At 42.8% G+C, this 8,744-nt stretch overlaps 1 long non-coding RNA gene across 1 annotated transcript; it reads right to left on the reverse strand.

Moving 5' to 3' along the window:
* Positions 1–7,856: 7,856 nt before the first annotated feature.
* On the reverse strand, positions 7,857–8,267 carry LOC125314433. Its single transcript, XR_007197928.1, has 2 exons — positions 8,067–8,267; positions 7,857–8,006 (listed from the first exon to the last, which is right to left on the reverse strand). It is a non-coding gene; the product is annotated as an uncharacterized LOC125314433 (long non-coding RNA).
* Positions 8,268–8,744: the final 477 nt, after the last annotated feature.

Below are 8,744 nucleotides of genomic sequence, written 5' to 3' on the forward strand. Positions count from 1 at the left end.
TTATAATAATTAAGCTATCCTAAGTGTAATTAACGGCCTAACCGTGAGTTATGAATTAACTCACTAACTAAACGACGTTCGAAGACGAGTCGAGCGCGTCGGTGATGCCCAATATAACGCACGGCGCGGGTGGCTACAACAACGAAAGGCAACGACTCTCGATCGCGAAGATCTTGAGCGGCAAAGGGTCACGGGTCGACGACGCTAGGTTCGTTCTTTGCGGGTCACGGTTCCAATTGGCTTCTCGGGTCCATGGCGAGAGCGGACAAAAGCACGAAGCGGCGAAGGGTGAGTGGTCTTACGGTAGCTTGCGACTTAAGGCGCGGCTTGTGGGTCTCAGCATGGTTCAGCATGATGGGCATGGTTTCGGGTCGGATCTCGACGGTATGGGTCGCCGACACATCATGGCAACAGCTCGGGTCGATTCCGAATGTTCGACGACGTGACGAAAGAGCAAGCTCGGCTCGCGCGGGTCCGGGGTCGGGCTCGGCCGGATCTCAGCTGGGTGTGGGGCGACGCGGCTACGGGTGGCGGCGTGACGGCGATAGAGGTGGTGTCCGGTGGTGCCGTCGGGTGGTGAGCAGAGGGCGGATCCAAAGGGAGGCTAAGTTTGGCTAGTAGAGGCGCGACTCACATCGGCTCGGCTCGGCTGGTGACTCAACGACGGGCTGGTATGTCATTGACAAGGGGTGGTGCAGGCGGTTGGATGTTGTCGGGGCATCGGGGTTAATGGTTAGCCAAGAGGGTGAGATAGAAGAGTCGGGTAGCTACGGGGCTGAGCTCGAGGTCGTCGGCGGGAACGACGAGCCGACGGTGCAGCGATCGGGACTAGCTCGGCGTGGTTGGATGACTATAGCGTGATGAGGTGGGCGACGGTGGCAAGATCGGGCGCGGGGACCGGCCAGGTGAACGGAATGAAGAAGAAGCAAAAAGACAGAGAAGAATGAGAAAGAAGAAAGAGAGGGGGAGGAGAGCTTCATAGGTCAACTGAAGGAGAGAGAGAGAGAGAGAGAGAGAGAGAGAGAGAGAGAGAGAGATGTGACGAAAAGTGGGGGCAACTAGTTGAAAAGATGTGGGGGCTCACAAAAATAATTCAAATCTAACTATTCCCTATTTTTGTCTTATGTGTAAAATATCTAGGGGTAAAACGGTAATTTAGCTAACCAGGGTAAATTAAACTAGTGATACTAAAACTGAAGGCATTATTAGAGAATCTCACAACTAGGGTTTAGTCGGGGCTAGTACCGGTGCGAAGGGCCTCAGTGCTATGATTCGACGAAACCTAATTTATTTTGACCGAAGTCTCATAACAATCCAATTATTGTCTCTTAAATCCTTAAAAATTCAAATTTAATTACCAGGCCGGAACTCGCGATTAAAATCTATCGAGTCCATTTTTCTTATGGACTTCAAAATTCCGGAGCGTCATTACTTTCCTCTCTTTAGGAAATTTCGTCCTCGAAATTAGGCCACTACACAACCTCAAAAAGATAAAGACATTGACGTCTCGGAATATCCTCACTTCTTGTCATATACCACTCACTTCATATTAATCCATTTCTCAACTTAGCACCCAAAAGCCACGATGCGACCATCAATACACGAGCTAGATTCAAGCATACGATTCCCAATTACCCACCTGTCACAATTCCATATCCACAATCTGTCTAGACAGGTTAACTCGTCCAACTCCAAAAAATCCAAACCTAAATTGTCACCATCCGGGCTTGCTGATTGCCGTATTATAATCACAAATAGACACGAAATCAGTTATCCCTACTTATCGAACGACAATCTCTTAACTAACAAACAGACCGAAGTTGTTACTATTTCTCTTCCCATATGCAATCACATCTTATAAAACATCACCTAGCATCCGAACTATCCTTTCAAACCGGCCATCCATCACTAAACCGAGCTTCATTCCTAATGTAGTCCGCAGATTTTTCCAAATCGTGGCGGTGAACTTGGGATCACGATCCGAAGCGATCGTCATTGATACTCCCCGAGGTTGCATTATGTGCCGCACATACAACTCTACATATCCGTCTAAAGCAAAACCCTTTCGCACCGCAATAAATGCGCACACTTTGTCAATTTGTCCACCACAACAAAGATTGAGTCATTGCCTCCCCGACTCCTTAGCAAACCCATCATAAAGTCCCTTGTGATATGCCCACATTTTCACTCTGGAATCTCCAGCGGCTGCAAGCAGCCTTTTTAGTACGTTTAGGAAGCCTTCTTACCCTTCATTCGGTTTACAAGACTGCACCTTAACTTGCTATCACTTAAAATACTTCGCCAAGTGCTTGGCTATGTCAGCCTTCATACTAATCCACCAAAACTGTTGTCTCAGATTCTAATACGTTGTCGTGCTAACTGGACTAGTACTATAGCTATTGCGATGGGTTTCTTACAAGCTTTCGTTGCGCACTCTGATCACTTGTCCTCTCCAATTGCCATATCTCGCAATCTTAACCTTATTCGGGGTCATCACCAATCTCAAGAGCTGAAAATTTATCTGGCGGACTCTGCCACATCATTCACTCATAACCCGCCCTTACAAATTTTTCATGTTTGTCTCTACAATTCTCCGTCCTACATACCTACCCGTGGTTCCCATGACTACGGTCTTCAAACCGTATATACTCCACCACAACATTGTTGGGTCGCTGGTCAACTAGCTCGTATGAGTCTCAAATCAATTCACGCTTATCCTAGTCACATAGTAGAGGGTCCCCTCCGATTCACATTCGGAGGTATAAACCGACCTTCACCAATACTGCGAAGCATAGAGCCTCACTTATTTGCGACATCTCGATCCACTCACAGTCTTTCATCTGTCGCTCAAGGTGCAATGCTATACACTTTCGAAATATGTTTTTCACTTTGAGGACCAACTTTAACGCTATGAACATGTGCAATGCATGATCGTCCTTAGCACTCTTCACACACCACTCGCTTCCACATCGATCTTTATCAATTCGAACTTTTTAACTCCACCAACGACAATCATAACTCAAAGATCAATTGCCTCGGATCAAACTATAACTTCATGCCCAATCGTTATCTAGATAAAACTCATACGTGTTCAATCACATTGGCCTTTAGTCCAAACGTTCATCATTCACTTTCTTTCGAACCTTATCTCATCAATCAGAGCCGTCAATAAAAATCTACAACGTAAATGATCGTGGTACCACACAAGTTCATACCCATAATCCAATATTATCGATCACCACAATCATTCCAAACAAGCTAACAACCGGACAACAACAATTTAAGTGTAAATCTTCACCTTCCGAGCTTATTATGCGATCAACTTATCGATCATTATACTATATCCTCAAGTTTGATCGTTGACAATCCAAAATTATAAGGGCTTTTTTCCAAACCAGGTGGGAAAAAAATGTAATAAGTAAATCGGGTATGAAATTTTTTTATTTGCCGAATCAAGTGTCGCTCGGCGGTTTTTATCGCCGAGCGAGAACTGATCTCGATAGTCATACGGCCGAGGGGCGAGTGGGAGGCTCGCTTGGCAGTTCGAGTGCCGAGTGGGCTTCATTTCAGTAGTATAGGTATCGAGTAGGCTACCAGCCCCTCCCCACACGTAGAACCTTATTTATTTGGTTTTTTTTCATTTTAATTTCATATTTTTTTATGTTTATATTTTTTTAATTTATAATTTTTTTATTTTGAAATGTAATATAATTATCAATATTTAATTACTTAAAATATACAAAAAACATTGGATCTTCATAATAGATAACAAGTTAACTGTAATTACATATACTAATGATACTTTCTTCCTACATGACCTCCTGTTTAGCAATGAGATTGTCTCCATTGATCGGGAAGTCTAGTGTTGTATCGACAAGAACGAGGATCCGGCTAAGTAAGATGTGTCGATGACGAAGGCATATCTTGTGAAAATATGCCATATCCTACTGTAGGAGGAACTAGATAAAAATGAGTGAAATCGGGTCCATATTTTGATCGACGATCGGGAGGAGTCTACGGATGTGGATCGTCAAATGTTCTGCAAACCTGGGTGAACCCCGAATCGAAATAATGGCTAAACCCCGGAGTGAACTCGGAAGCGAAATTCGTCATATGATATTCCATGGAATGGGGACGACATCATCGCCTGGAAAAGCTCGAGGAGTTCTCCGGATCGGCTAAACAATCTCAGGGGGTCATCCTCCTCATCCGACCCAACAGTCTGCCGTGTAGTTCTTGGTTGGGGTGTTGGTATCATTGTTAGCCGTCTTTCCTCATTCTAAACGTATAGTATTGCCTTAGCTATAGTTTTCACTTCTACCCAAGCCTTAGCAGATAGACCAACCGAATCCATGATATGTACGATCCGTTCTACGCCATCACCTTGGTAATGATATCAAAATTAACAAAAATTATCAAATGCCAATAATTTATGTTACTTAAAAATAAATAATGAATTAAATTGTAAGTGTTTGCACGAACCGTTGAACCCATTGTGGCTCTCACAACAGAAATCCACTTTCATGTATGTCGACGTAATCACTCCATATATCCCGAATGAAAGTGGAGTGCTTTCATTGTACTTCTACTCGAGATTATACGTTCGGTATGTCCGTTCCACAAATTGATCCACCTTCTATGCTTATTCGCCCAATCCGTCCGGGTGGCATGTTATCAATATCATGCAAGGCAAAATGATCGAGGGGATCTCTAGATATTGGCTGGTGCAAACCAAACTACCGGAGTACTCGATCCGGATAGTGCTACTCAACTATTTAGTGACGGATGAGTGGCACCTTCACCCTCTAATAGTGTTATCCCCGTAGGCGGTAATCTAGTATATCCTCTTCAATACCCTTGTAAAGCTCCCAAGTAATGTATTTTCGTAATGAAACATATAAAATTAAATGAAAAATTAATTTAAAAAATAGCATGATATTAAACCCACTCATTGCTATCATGACTTACATCTTCGAATCCCATTTGATCAAGTTGGTAGTGCAGATATGTCACAGTATGTATGGGGATGTCAATTGTAGTTCGGTCTCCACTTCAGCCGCATAAACATATAACTTTATATTTTCATGTATTATACGCACTGCAAATAATTAATGACGCACGAACTGAAAAAGTAATATATCACATACCGACTACCGGAAGGTGCATCTAGGAAAGGAGCACCGAAAGTCGGATTAGGGGAGACACATCTAAAATGCTCCTACACCCAAATCTACAATACATGTAGGGTACTGCCCATTTGTTTCGCATCCGGGTCGGTTGCACGGCATAGCTCCCGATACAACTATGCTAGTCCCTCTCGGCCGGCGTTGATCCACGGCGATCCGGTGGCTCCGGGTGACTCACGGCGGCTTTGGGTGTCCGAGGGTGGCTGGCGGCTCACGGTGGGGCTAGTGGAGGTTTGGTGAGGTTTCGGCGGTGGTGGTGGCGGTGGTGAGGGTGTTCGGCCAAGCTAGGGGGGAAAGAGAGAAGTGAGAGAAAATTTTGCTAATAATGAAGAAGAAGATGAATATCATTATTAGAATAGGTTAGGATATTTTTGGGTAGTTATTTTATCTTGAATTATTGGTCTTGCAAAAAGGAGAGAGAAACTTGTGGGGCTCACCAATAATTCATCTCATTTTGCTCTTAAAATACAAGAAAGGTATTTTGGTAATTTGCTACCCAAGTTGACTAGTCAAAATTTCGGCTATGAGGGGAAAAAGACCGAAATGCCCTTTGACCGAAATAGCTTGATGGGTATTTTCCAAGGGTAAATGGGTCTTTTCCCATTTTCAGTCCTAATTTCATTTTTCCGAATACTTTGGGGCAAACCGCGAAGTAACCGTACTTCGGATGAGGCAACGTCCAAAATTAAAATTTTGGAATCCCTAAAGGTCCGACGTCAAATTTCAAAGTTCGATTCGCGATCAATATCGATCGGTTGAAATTTCAGCGTATCTCAAACTAATGGGCGGCTTTTAAGAGTTACGCATATCGTCCCGTGATTAATATCACGTTTAAGAATTTCTCGAGGCATGGCAACTTTGGTTGTCATATAATTGCGATGGTCAATCACTAGTCCCGATGTATATGATCATTAGAAAATGATTTAGGGACGTTCGGAACCCATACAAGGTCAAACAGAATCACCCGCGATCCAAGCATAGAGTGTCACCTAAATCGTTCCTTAATCATTCTAGGATCAGCCTATAATGGTCTAAAATATTCTCTCGACAATTTTCATGGCCAAAGAGTCAGTCCAAGATCAAGTTCTTAGGTCCACGTACTTGATTTTCTTAGCTAGCCATTTCCATTTGGTTAGTCTTCTTGAGAGCAATCAATTTCGAGTGAGATTTAACCGAAATACATCAATGAGACATCTCACTCATTCAAAGTTTCGAAAGTGAGTTGGAATACAGGATGTCACACGTTGACTCACTAAGATTTATCCCACCCCGTTGTGGTTAACATTTTTAGGTCCTCGTAATGAAAAGGCATGTCAAGTTCGGGGTCCCGGTCTATCAGTCCTATGATATCGTGTACATATTTCTAGAGGTGGATCAAGAGTAATGTGTCAATCTTTTAAATAGGCGTGTCTTATAACCATTTTGATATGGATGAATCGATTGTAAATACAGAAACATTGTAAAGCCATCTTCGGTCTCCTCCTCGTTCGTGAGTTGAGTTGAGTTGAGTTCTAAGTGTTTTTGAGAGCTGCACCTTCGATTTATCCCATCACAAGAGGGATTTAATATGGATGTAAAGGCTGTGATGGTGCTGTCATGTACCCTGTTACTTTATTGTACCCATTCTTTACTGTATACACCCGACTTTGTGTTCGTCCAGACCAACTTGTCCTCTTTTGCCTCTGAACCTAAACGAATTTTTCAATCATCGTTTGCTCATCGAAAAGATTCATACGAAGCTGTTCATTCCAAGCTGGAATGCCACTAACAATTAGCTCTGAAACCCTGGTAGGTTAATCGCTGTTCGCTGGACCTCCAATCGTTGCTCTAGGAATCCATTCGGCTTCTCTAATATTTATCTTTTCCCATTCCCTACTGGCCACCTCACCGAGGGGTCAATCACTTCTCCCCCACCAGGAGACTTTGTCAACCCCACGAATGTCGATGCCCCTTACCCACTGTCCCGAACTCAGAATGAGGGAAGTAAAGGCGTTTCAGTAGTTGATACCGCAAGGAAGAAGTGGACTGTACTAATCGCCACGCCTGTTTTCTCAACATCGGTTGTTAAAAGAAATTAGGTCTCGAAGTTTGAGGATCTCCCGTCTCTTCCAATGAAAACGAGGTTTCTGTTCATTAGTCCTCCTCCAGAAATTTGCTATCCTTTTTTTAATGCTCTGGCAATTAGAGACAGGAATTATAAAGATTAACATTGCATATTGTGGGACGAATTGTCACTAGTTTTATATATAAAAAATTAGAATTTGTCAAAAGGTTAAAGACTACATTGGCCAAATTGAAAGATTACGTCTGAATTGGCATCCGTATAATAACCTCATGACTTTTCTGATAATTATCTGTAATATGTTGTGTCAAATTTATATATATTCATTTTATCAGGCTTGCCATTTAGTTTGTGGGTAGTAATCTTACTGTGTTGCATGTTAGCAATAGTCCTCGGTCTCTATATATCAGTCATCATTCCTATCATGTTTAAGCCCAATACACTAATAGTAAGAAATATGAATTTTGCTATAGAGATGTTAGTTTGAATGGTCTTCCCGAAAGTCTTTCTGCTATATGGGCTTATTAAGAAAACATTTGTACTTATTTAGTAATTGATTGACGTTTCATACTTCATAATGATCTCCCTTCTCCATTTTCTTTCTTGTGGTGTTGTAGATTCCGATAGTTATTACATAATAGCCTTTCACACCATCTGAATAAAGCCGCTCTTTGCGGGATTCGATCTTTGACTAATCACCAAAAATTTGTAAGTATGAGTGGTGACAAGGCCCACTCCGACTGCATCAACGGCGCAATCTCTCCAAAAAACTTAAGTAATGTGAAGATATCCATTGAAAAGAAGAGCAAACAATGAACTATTGTGTCTCCCTTTATTCGTTTATTTTTGCTCTTTTTCTTCGCCATGTTGATGAAGAGTCTTCGACCCTTTGGGTAGAGTGAGTGTGAACAATGGTGGGGACCATAAGCGACAACGCTTTGCGTTTGCCTCATGAGAAAACTTATTGAGACAACATTTAGTGGTGACATAAGAAATTTACCGAAGCAAGAAGGAAATGAAAAAGAACTGCTTTCTCGTGAAACCAAGAAAACTTATTTTTGTCCCTTTTTTGTTTGTAATTTTTTGTAAGCATGTCGTCTTGCTTTCCCTTTCACCTCCATTTCTTAGCCATGTTGAAAAGAAGAGAAGAAGCGGAGACCTGCCCCCGGCCGGGCAGGGCAGGGCGGGGAGGAGGGGGGGGGAGGAGGAGGAGGAGGAGGGGAGAGAGAGAGAGAGAGAAAGTGAGAGAGATGGGGCCAAATGACAACGAGTGCGTACTAGCTAAGAGACAAAGAAGATCAATGGATGGATGGATATGTTTGCCCGACAATGGGTCTTATATACTCTTTATATTTATGTGATCTCCCTCCGCGTATAAACTTAACATGATATCAAAGCACACACACTCTCTCTCTCTCTCTCTCTCTCTCTCTCTCTCTCTCTCTCTCTCTCTCTATGCATTCATTCCTTTACCTATTTCGCTAGACCTAACATGG

Source organism: Rhodamnia argentea, chromosome 3 (genome assembly GCF_020921035.1).
Source record: "Rhodamnia argentea isolate NSW1041297 chromosome 3, ASM2092103v1, whole genome shotgun sequence".
Lineage (NCBI taxonomy): Eukaryota > Viridiplantae > Streptophyta > Magnoliopsida > Myrtales > Myrtaceae > Rhodamnia > Rhodamnia argentea.